We start from the raw sequence: 9,424 nt of genomic DNA, 5'->3' as shown, positions 1-9,424 counted from the left end.
CTCACCTGGAGAACCAGGGGGAGGTCCGGAAAATTTCATTACGCACAGTAAATTAAAGCCCAGATCACACCCAGCCACACCCAGAATCTACTTCATCTGCCTGTGAATCTGCACATCTCACCTCTAAGGAGCCTGTGGGTTCTTCCCCCAGGCCCACTTCTTCCTTCCTAGGGTCCTCTCTCCATCAAGGCCCCCCATGGGTCATGGTCCTCCCACTCCCCCACCAGTGATTTTGCTGGGGGCTGGGCAGGGGGGAGGGATTATCAAAGGGTAAGGATGACGATGAGAGATGCTCAGTGGAGCGGCAGAAAGCCCAAAGCAGTTCAAAAAGCAAATGACACTTTTAGGAAGGGGGAAGATGCTAACATGGTGTGTGGAGGCTGGGGGAAGGCACTTCAGGAAAATACATATATTAAGGTGAGTCTAAGGTGAGTGAGAATTCTAGGAGAAGAGCTTCTAGCTAATTGAATATTACCTGGCTTGTCCTGTGTGGTCTGATGAGAATCAGGTGCAGCTGCCAGCTAGCTCACTCTCAGGGAGAAGAGCACTGAAACTGGCTGGGAAGGGAAATTGATTCCAGGCTGGGTCCTGCAACTTCCCTGTCCAGCTGAGGTGGAACTCCCCTGGCTTCAGGGCTGCCTGGGCTCAAGTTTGGCCCCAGACTACCCGACTGGGAGAACTTCAGCAAGCCATGTGACCCCATTGAGTGGGCTCAAAGCTGCAAAATGATTACAGCAGAATACTTTAGGTGACCTAGGTGTACTTTAATGAGTCAAAGTACCAACATGCACCCTACCTAACCGACTTACAGAGCTAAATTGAGGGTCAAAGTGGCAAAGTGGGGAAGTCTATAAATATTCACATCCACTTATATCCAAGGAGTGATTAATCCACTTTCACTGCAAACTCAAGGTTTTGGGGGGTGAGGGTTAGAAGGAGAAAGGATTGATATGGGGGAGCTGGTGTCTGCCAGAACTCAAGCACTCTTGCTTCCTCATTCCCAGCCTGGAACCGCCTAGAAGGGACCTTTGCTGTGGGACTCAGGGCAAGTGTGGGACAGGCTGGACCAGCCTGGCTAGGATGAGAGCCCCCGGGCTCTCCTATGCCCAACCTAGCTTTTGGTGGGAAGCATGAGGCCCAGCAATAAGCCAGAGCATCCTATTTGCCCCAGGTCCCTGGAAAGAAAGAAACCTCTAGTGCTAAGGGAAGAACACACTTTTGCAGGCAGCCAGTCCTGGGTTCAAACTCTGACTTAAATTCTTCTTAATTGTGTAACTTGGGTTACCTAACCTGTTTGAACGTCATTTTTCTCCTCCCTAGAACAGTGATGATATGTATCTTACAAGTTTATGCCAGGTGTTTTTCCATATACAGATGAGAGCAGCACTCCATCCATAACAAAGTAGGCCAGTTTTCAGCCATATCTTCACACTATGTCTGCTTGGAGATGTTGTATTTTGTTATTTCTTTTTTTTTTTTTTCAAACATTTTATTTATTTATCCATTAGAGACACACACACACACACACAGAGAGAGAGGCAGAGACACAGGCAGAGGGAGAAGCAGGCTCCATGCAGAAGCCCAACGTGGGACTCGATCCCAGGTCTCCAGGATCAGGCCCTGGGCCAAAGGCGGCACTAAACCGCTGAGCACCAGGGCTGCCCTATTTGTCATTTCTTGTTACAGAGCCAGACCTGAGCTGTACTCTATGTAGGAGGACTCCCCTCATTGGGTCAGGTAGCTTTCTGTCTCCCTGTGGCTACCAAGTTCCCCCCAGGCCTGCCCTGATCACTGAACACGGACAGGGCCTGAATTCTCACCTGTCTTCTCCATCACCTGGAACTTCTTTTTTTTTTTTTTTAAGATTTTATTTATTTATTCATGAGAGACACAGAGAGAGAGAGAGAGGCAGAAATACAGGCAGAGGGAGAAACAGGCCCCATGCAAGGAGCCCGATGTGGGACTCGATCCTGGGTCTCCAGGATCACCCCTGGGCCAAAGGCAGATGCGCAACCACTGAGCCACCCAGGCGTCCCATCACCTGGAACTTCTTGAGGACAGGAACACATCTTTGTCATTGTCTCCAGAGGGAGACAGGGTCACAGGGTCTGCCCCAAGAAGAAACCTATATGGAATTTATTTTGATAAGTAGAGAAATATTTTTTAAAGATTTTATTTATTTATTCATGAGAGACACACACACAGAGAGAGGCAAAGACACAGGCAGAGGGAGAAGCAGATTCCATGCAGGGAGCCTGACGTGGGACTCGATACCAGGTCTCCAGGACCACACCCTGGGCTGAAGGTGTGCTAAACCGCTGAACCACCCAGGCTGCCCAAAATAGTCTTTGTTTTAAAGATTTCTTTATTTATTTTAGGAGGGGGAGAGAACATGAGGGGGCGGAGGTGCAGAAGGAGAGGGAGAGGGAATCTCAAGCAGACTCCTTGCTGAGTACAGACCCGACAGAGGGCTCGATCCCATGATATCTATATGGTGACCTGAGTCAGGTCAGAGTCAGAGGCTTAACTGACTGAGCCCTCCAGGTGCCCCAAGTAGAGAAATATCCTAGGAGCACTCATGCAACTGTCACCCAGCTTTCACATGGGAGCATTGTGCTCATCTGATTTTGTCAAATGACCCTCTTTTCTTACACATCAGGCACCATACTCCTCCCCTGCAGGAATATTTTTTTTTACCTTTTTTTACTTTATTTTATTTTATTATTTACAGAGAAAGAGCACAGGACCAGCAAGGGAGCAGAGGGAGAAACGAGCTCCCTGCTGAGCAGGAAGCCCAACACAGGGCTCGACCCCAGGACCCCAAGATCATGACCTGAGCCAAAGAGGCACCCCTGCAGGATTTTTTTAAAGATTTATTTATTTATTCATGAGACACACACACACACACACACACACAGAGGGGGGGGGCAGCCCTGGTGGCTCAGCAGTTTAATGCTGCCTTCGAGACCCCAGATCGAGTCCCACGTCAGGCTCCCTGTATGAAGCTTGCTTCTCCCTCTGCCTGCGTCTCTGCCTCTCTCACTCTCGCTCTCACTCTGTGTCTCTTATGAATGAATAAATAAAATCTTTTAAAAAGAGAGAGAGAGAGAGAGAGAGAGAGAGAGGGGGGGGGCAGAGGGAGAAGCAGGCTCCACTCAGGGAGCCCAGCGTGGGACTCAATCCTGGGACTTCAGGATCACGCACTGGGCCGAAGGCAGGCACCAAACTGCTGAGCCACCCAGGGATCCCCTGCAGGATTATTTTAAATTAAGCTTCCACCATCAATATCATTATACCTATAAACTCTTCAGGATGTATCTCTGGTAGACAAGAAATTTTTTAATATATTTTTTAAAGATTTTATTTATTTTTTCATGAGAGACACAGAGAGAGGCAGAAACATAGGCAGAGGGAAAAGCAGGCTCCATGCAAGGAGCCCAGTGTGGGACTCAATCCAGGACTCCAGAATCACACCCTGAGCGAAAGGCAGATATGCTCAACCACTGAGCCACCCAGGCATCCCAACAAGGAATTTTTTTTTTAACACAATGCACAAAATTAACAGTAATTCCATAATAGCATCGAATACCCAATCCATGTTCAAATTTCCTGGGTTGTGCCAAAAATGTATTTCACAATTGTTTTGTTCAAATCGGAATCCAATTCAGGACTGGATTGCAAACACACTGCATTTGGTTGGTATGTGTCTTAAAATCATTTTAAACAAACAGCTCCTCTTTCCCCCCGTTTTTCATGCTATTTAGTTGTTGATGGAACTGGGTCTTTTGCTACTAGAATTGCCCAGGTACTGGGTCTGGCTGACGGCATCCACAAGTGATTAACCCATTCCTCTATTCCCTGTACTTCCTGTGGACTAGTAGTTAGGTTGGAGGCTCCAGGAGAACCAGAATTCTTTCAAGACATGTACTCCCATTGCACTGGGCCAGAAGACACACAGGCCTGGTTGCCCCACTTTCAGTGGTGCCAAACTTAATGGTTTTATTTATTTATTTATTTATTTATTTATTTATTTATTAGATTTTTTTTAAAAAGATTTAATCTATTTATTCATGAGAGACGGGGGGGGGGGGGGGGGGCGTGCAGAGACACAGCCAGAAGGAGAAACAGGCTCCATGCAGGGAGCCCGACGTGGGACTCGATTCCAGGTCTCCAGGATCACCCAGGTTGCCCGAACTTAAAGGTTTTAATAGCTACTGGTGAGGGGCAGCCCTGGTGGCCCAGCAGGTTTAGCACTTCCTTCGGCCCAGGCTGTGATCCTGAAGACCCGGGATCGAGTCCCACATCAGGCTCCCTGCGTGGAGCCTGCTTCTCCCTCTACCTGTGTCTCTGCCTCTCTCTCTCTCTGTGTCTGTCATGAATAAATAAGGTATTAAAAAATAATAGCTACTGATGAGTATTTTAGTTTAGTTTAGTTTCAAGTAAGCTCTATGTCCAACATGGGGCTTGAACTCACCACCCCAAGATCAAACATCACATGTTCTATGGAATGAGCCAGCCAGATGCCCCTATGATGAATATCTTAAATTTAACTTACCTGGAGAAGCCCATCTAATGATGCCAGAGAGGAGGTGAAGCCTAAGTGATCAAACAGGAATGTTGTCTAAGAGAGAAGATGAAGAAGGGCACATAGGTATAGGGGACAGTGTGTGCAAGGCACGGCATTGAAGCCACAGTCTGTGGCAGCAACAACAGAAGGGGGTGGGTTTGGAAAATGGTGGGGGAACGAGGACTAACTGAGGACAAAACACAAGCCCAGGAAAGCACACTGACAAGTCCTTGAAACAGGCAAAGGGACATTCCTCTATGGAATCAACTGCCTCAATGTTCATACTTTGCTGAGGGCAAAAGGCAATCTTAGCTCGACCCCCAGATCCTGTAAGTCAACTTTTTTTTAAATATTTTATTTATTTATTCATGAGACACACACACACACAGAGGGGCAGAGACACAAGTAGAAGCAGAAGCAGGCTCCACGCAGGGAGCCCAACGTGGGACTCGATCCCGGGTCTCCAGGATCAGACCCCGGGATGAAGGGGGTGCTAAACTGCTGAGCTACCTGGGCTGCCCAAAGACAACTTTAACATATAAAAGTTCCTTTAGAAATTTCCTTTATCTCTACCCCCTAAAAATACATGTTGGGGGGATCCCTGGGTGGCTCAGCGGTGCAGCACCTGCCTTTGGCCCAGGGCATGATCCTGGAGTCCTGGGATCAAGTCCCACGTCGGGCTCCCTGCATGGAGCCTGCTTCTCCCTCTGCCTGTGTCTCTACCTCTCTCTCTCTCTGTATGCCTCTCATTAACAAATAAATAAAATCTTTAAAAAAAGAAAGAAAGAAAATGTTTGGGATCTGCAGGTTTGCAGACTGACCTTAGCTGTGGGTAGTGAGAGGCTCCAAGTCTAATAAGACACAGAAACAGCTGAGGGTGGTACAGGTGGGAGCACGGGTAAGGAAGGGAAAGGCAGACTTGGCCGCAAAATGGTGGCGCGCAACCCCGCCATGGGCTGGGCCACTGGATAGGAGGGCCTGCAGCCCCAGAGAGAGGCCGGAGCCCGCCCAGCACCCTGAGAGCCAGGCCTCCTGCCATTCAGAATGACTCACTGAACCCCGACCAGGCACTAGGAACAGACTGATAGGCAATAGAGACAAAGTGCCTCTTATCCCGGAACTGATTTTCTAGGTTGGGGGGTGGGGGGCATGGTTAACAAGTCCAGTGTATAAAAACTGAGCGGGGAAGGACAGCAAAGCCCGGGGGAAGCCTGCTGAGTTACACGGGTGGTCCCAGAAGGCCCCAGCAGTGGCCGCACCTGGAAAGAATGAGCGGGACCTAGTGAGTAAGCCATTTGACTAGCAGAAGGAGGGGCAGCCTCCATACATAGAGGGAACATCAGAGCAGCCCTCTCTCAGGCAGGGGCTTATCTTCCTTATTGGAGAAACATGGGTGATGAAGGAAAGATGTTAGGGTCCGAACCTGACAGAGAAGAAAGAATTCTTGAGACGTGTTTGATGCAAAAGGGTGGTTTTATTAAAGCCCGGGGATGGGACCGTGAGCAGGACCGGCTGCACAGGGGTCACGAAGAGTCACCAAGGTCACGAGGAGTGGCCCATCACATACTTTCAAGTTGTGATGAGCATGTCAGCCTCCCAGGTATTTTGGATACAGGGTTTCCAGTATCCTGAGGGGGCTACCTGTTTTTAGGAAAGGTCATTTATTACTGTTACATAAAAACTCAGTCATGAGACCCTTCAGATGTTCATTGGTGGGTCATATGCTTGGGGGATGATTACCAACATATATCTCAGGGGGTAGAGATAAAGCAGGTTTCTAAAGGAATTTTTGTATGTTAGAGTAGACTTACAGGGTCCTGGGGGTCAGGCTAAGACTACCTGTCGCCCTCAGCAATGTATTAACATCCAGGCAGCTGAATTCCTAGAGGAAGGTCACTCTGCCTGTTTCAAGGACTTGTCAATGGGCTGCAGGTAGAAAGGAAATTTAATTTTTTTCTGCCTGTTTCCCATATTATGGGGACCAGTATGACTGGATTAATGGGACAAAAGCAGGGGGTGGACTGGGGGACTGGGAAGGAGCCGGGCCTCGTAAGGCCTTCAGCCTGCACTCTGTGTGCGGTGGGAACACTGGTGGGTGTCATGCAGTGTGCTATGCACAGTTTGCACCCTCACCCCTCCTCCCCAGACCCCTGTCCCTGGGTGCGGCTCTCCCGCTGTCCATAGTCTCACAAGAGCTGAGTGAAGTGTGGCAGGCCTTCACAGAAGGCTCCCTGGACCCACACATGGTCCACAGCAGCACCATTCCCTGCAGCCAAAAGGTGAAGACAGCCGAGTGAGCATTCACAGATGAAGGGATAAATAAAGTGTGGTCCGGAGACAATGGTGGTTATTCAGCCTTAAAAAGGATGCAAGTTTGGAGAGAGGCTACAGTTGGAGGTTGGGGAAAGCCTTGGAAGCAAGCTGAGCGAAATAAGCCAGTCACAAAAACACTGTGTGATTCCACACTCTAGGAGGTTTGTAGAGTCATAGGCAGATCCATAGACACAGAAAGTGGAATAGAAGTTACCAGGGGCTGAAGGAGGTGGGAATAGGGAGTTAGTGTTTCAGGAGAACAGAGTTTCTGTTTGAGTTGGTGAGAAGAATTTTGGAAATAGTGCTGCTGGTTATCCAACATTATGAATGTATCGATGCCACTGAATTGTACCCCTAAAAATGGTTAAATGGTAAATTTTATCTTATGTATATTTTACCACAATCTTAAAAAAAAAAAAAAAAAAAAAAAAGAGGCCTGAGCCCCAACTCTGGGCGGCTTCCTCCCCTGTGAGAGGTCCCCACGGGTGGATGTCAGAGGGTCCATTACAAACTGTGTGCAGAAGTAAGGCCTCCCTTCCTGCTCAAGGAGCCCAAGCTCTAGAACAACTGGGGGGGGGGGGGAGTACAGAACAGAATGACCAGCACCTGCTACCAATTGCATTAATGAGGGAAGTGGGGCACCTGGTGCCCTGGTCAGAGCATGTGACCCCTGATCTCTGGGTTGGGAGTTTGAGCCCCACATGAGACACAGAGATTACTGAAAAAAATAATAAATAGGGGGCTCCTGGGTGACTCTATCTGGTAAATGTCTGACTTCACCTCAGGTTATGATTTCCAGGTCTTGGGGCTGAGCCCCTGGTCTGGCTTCCCACCCCTGATGGGAAGTCTGCTTGTCCCTCTCCCTCTGCACCTTCCCCTGCTTGGCTCTCTGTCTCTCTCTCAAATAAGTAAATAAAGTCTTTAATAATAATATAATAATAACAAAATGTTCTTATATTTTATATAATATATATAATAAGTGTTCTTATATATTAAAAGAGGGGGTTGTATTGTTTGTACCCACCTGAGGCATTTCTGAGAGACGACACAGAAACGTCAGCAATCTAATAGAATGCTGGGGGGACCTGAGTGGCTGGAACCGGGATGCGGTCAGGAAGGGAGAAACTCTCCATCTACGCACCGGACCTCCGAGTTTTGTACATTGTGCAAGTGTCTATGCAAATAAACGTAAATACATTTGAACAAACTCTAGGGAACCATTGGAAACAGACGCAGGGCTCGCTGCCCATCTTCAGGTCCCGAGGTCGGAGGCCAGCGGCCAGGTGCACGTCCACCCCGCAAGCCACGGCCCCAGGCCTCAGGAAGTGCGGCCACCTCAGGAGCAGAGGAGAAGCGCAGGCTCCCGCTCCGAGAGCCAGCAGGCCACAGGGGGGCGGGGCAGCCCGTGCTCTCGGCGTCCCCCGCAGACCCGCCACCGTCCTGCGTGGGGGGTGGGGCGGCCTCCACCTGGGACACAGGTGCTGTACTTGGCGCGCACCTATGGGAACCTGTGTCTGTGTGTGCAGGATGGGGGCGCGTGTGCCTGGTGGACCCGGGGTGTTTGTGCGTCCATGTGCGCCTGTATGCCAGCCCTGGGCAGTCCGTGCCCCTGACTCCCTTGAGCTCTGGTGTGGCCTCCACTGTGAAAGCACCTTGACCTCCTCCTGGGTCACCCATGACTTCCACCCCTCCAGTCCCCACCGCGACCTGAACCCAGCTTGGTCACCCGGCCTGACACACTTTACTAACCCCCCTGCCAGCATTCCTGTGTCTCTGCCAGCAGAGTCCAGCATGGCCAGGACACGTGCTCAGAACACATCCCAGCTCGTGTGAGTGTGTGTGAAGCCATGTGAGCAGCTCTGTGCATGTCTGACGGTGTGGGAGTGTGCATGCTGGCCTGCTGGGGATGGCTCCCATCAGGCAAAGCCCAACACCCCAGCTCTGCTTGGATCATGCAGGCCCATCACCATTGGGGTTTTGTCACCCACAGGTCTCCTACTCAGGCCTGCCCCCATCCCGGGACAAAGTACAGAACATCTCTCATGTGGTGTGACCACTAGTGTACCCAGGGTCAGCCAGACTGCTTTTCCTCTTTTGACCTGATTTCAGGTCAAAGCTTTTGGATAGGACAGGAGGTGTTTTGGGGCACCAATCCCACTTCCTGTTAGCTACTTGGGGCTTGGATCTCTAGGATTCTGGTCCTCCCAGCAGTCTTTCAGGGAGCTCAAAATCCCAGGCCAGCTTTCAACCTCCCATGTGCCTCCCCAACTGCAAGCATAAAGCCTAATTCTGCAACCCCCAAAGTCTATTACATTCCCTCTGGTTACATCTTTCAACCATCTTCACTTGTTCTGTGATCTATACACAGACCCAAGGACCCCAGGCTCATTCCCCGCTCCTGCTTTCTAACCTCTTTCTTTTCCACCCAGAGTCTGAGGGAAGGGATGGAGTTTAGTGGCTACAGCTCAGCCTCTGCAATCACACTCTCTAAAACCCAGCTCCGCTGCCAACAAGATTTGTACCCCAGACAAGGTGTATCAGGCA

Source organism: Vulpes lagopus, chromosome 1 (genome assembly GCF_018345385.1).
Source record: "Vulpes lagopus strain Blue_001 chromosome 1, ASM1834538v1, whole genome shotgun sequence".
NCBI lineage: Eukaryota > Metazoa > Chordata > Mammalia > Carnivora > Canidae > Vulpes > Vulpes lagopus.
The sequence above is the reverse complement of the archived record's forward strand: the minus strand, read 5'-3'. Positions refer to the sequence as shown.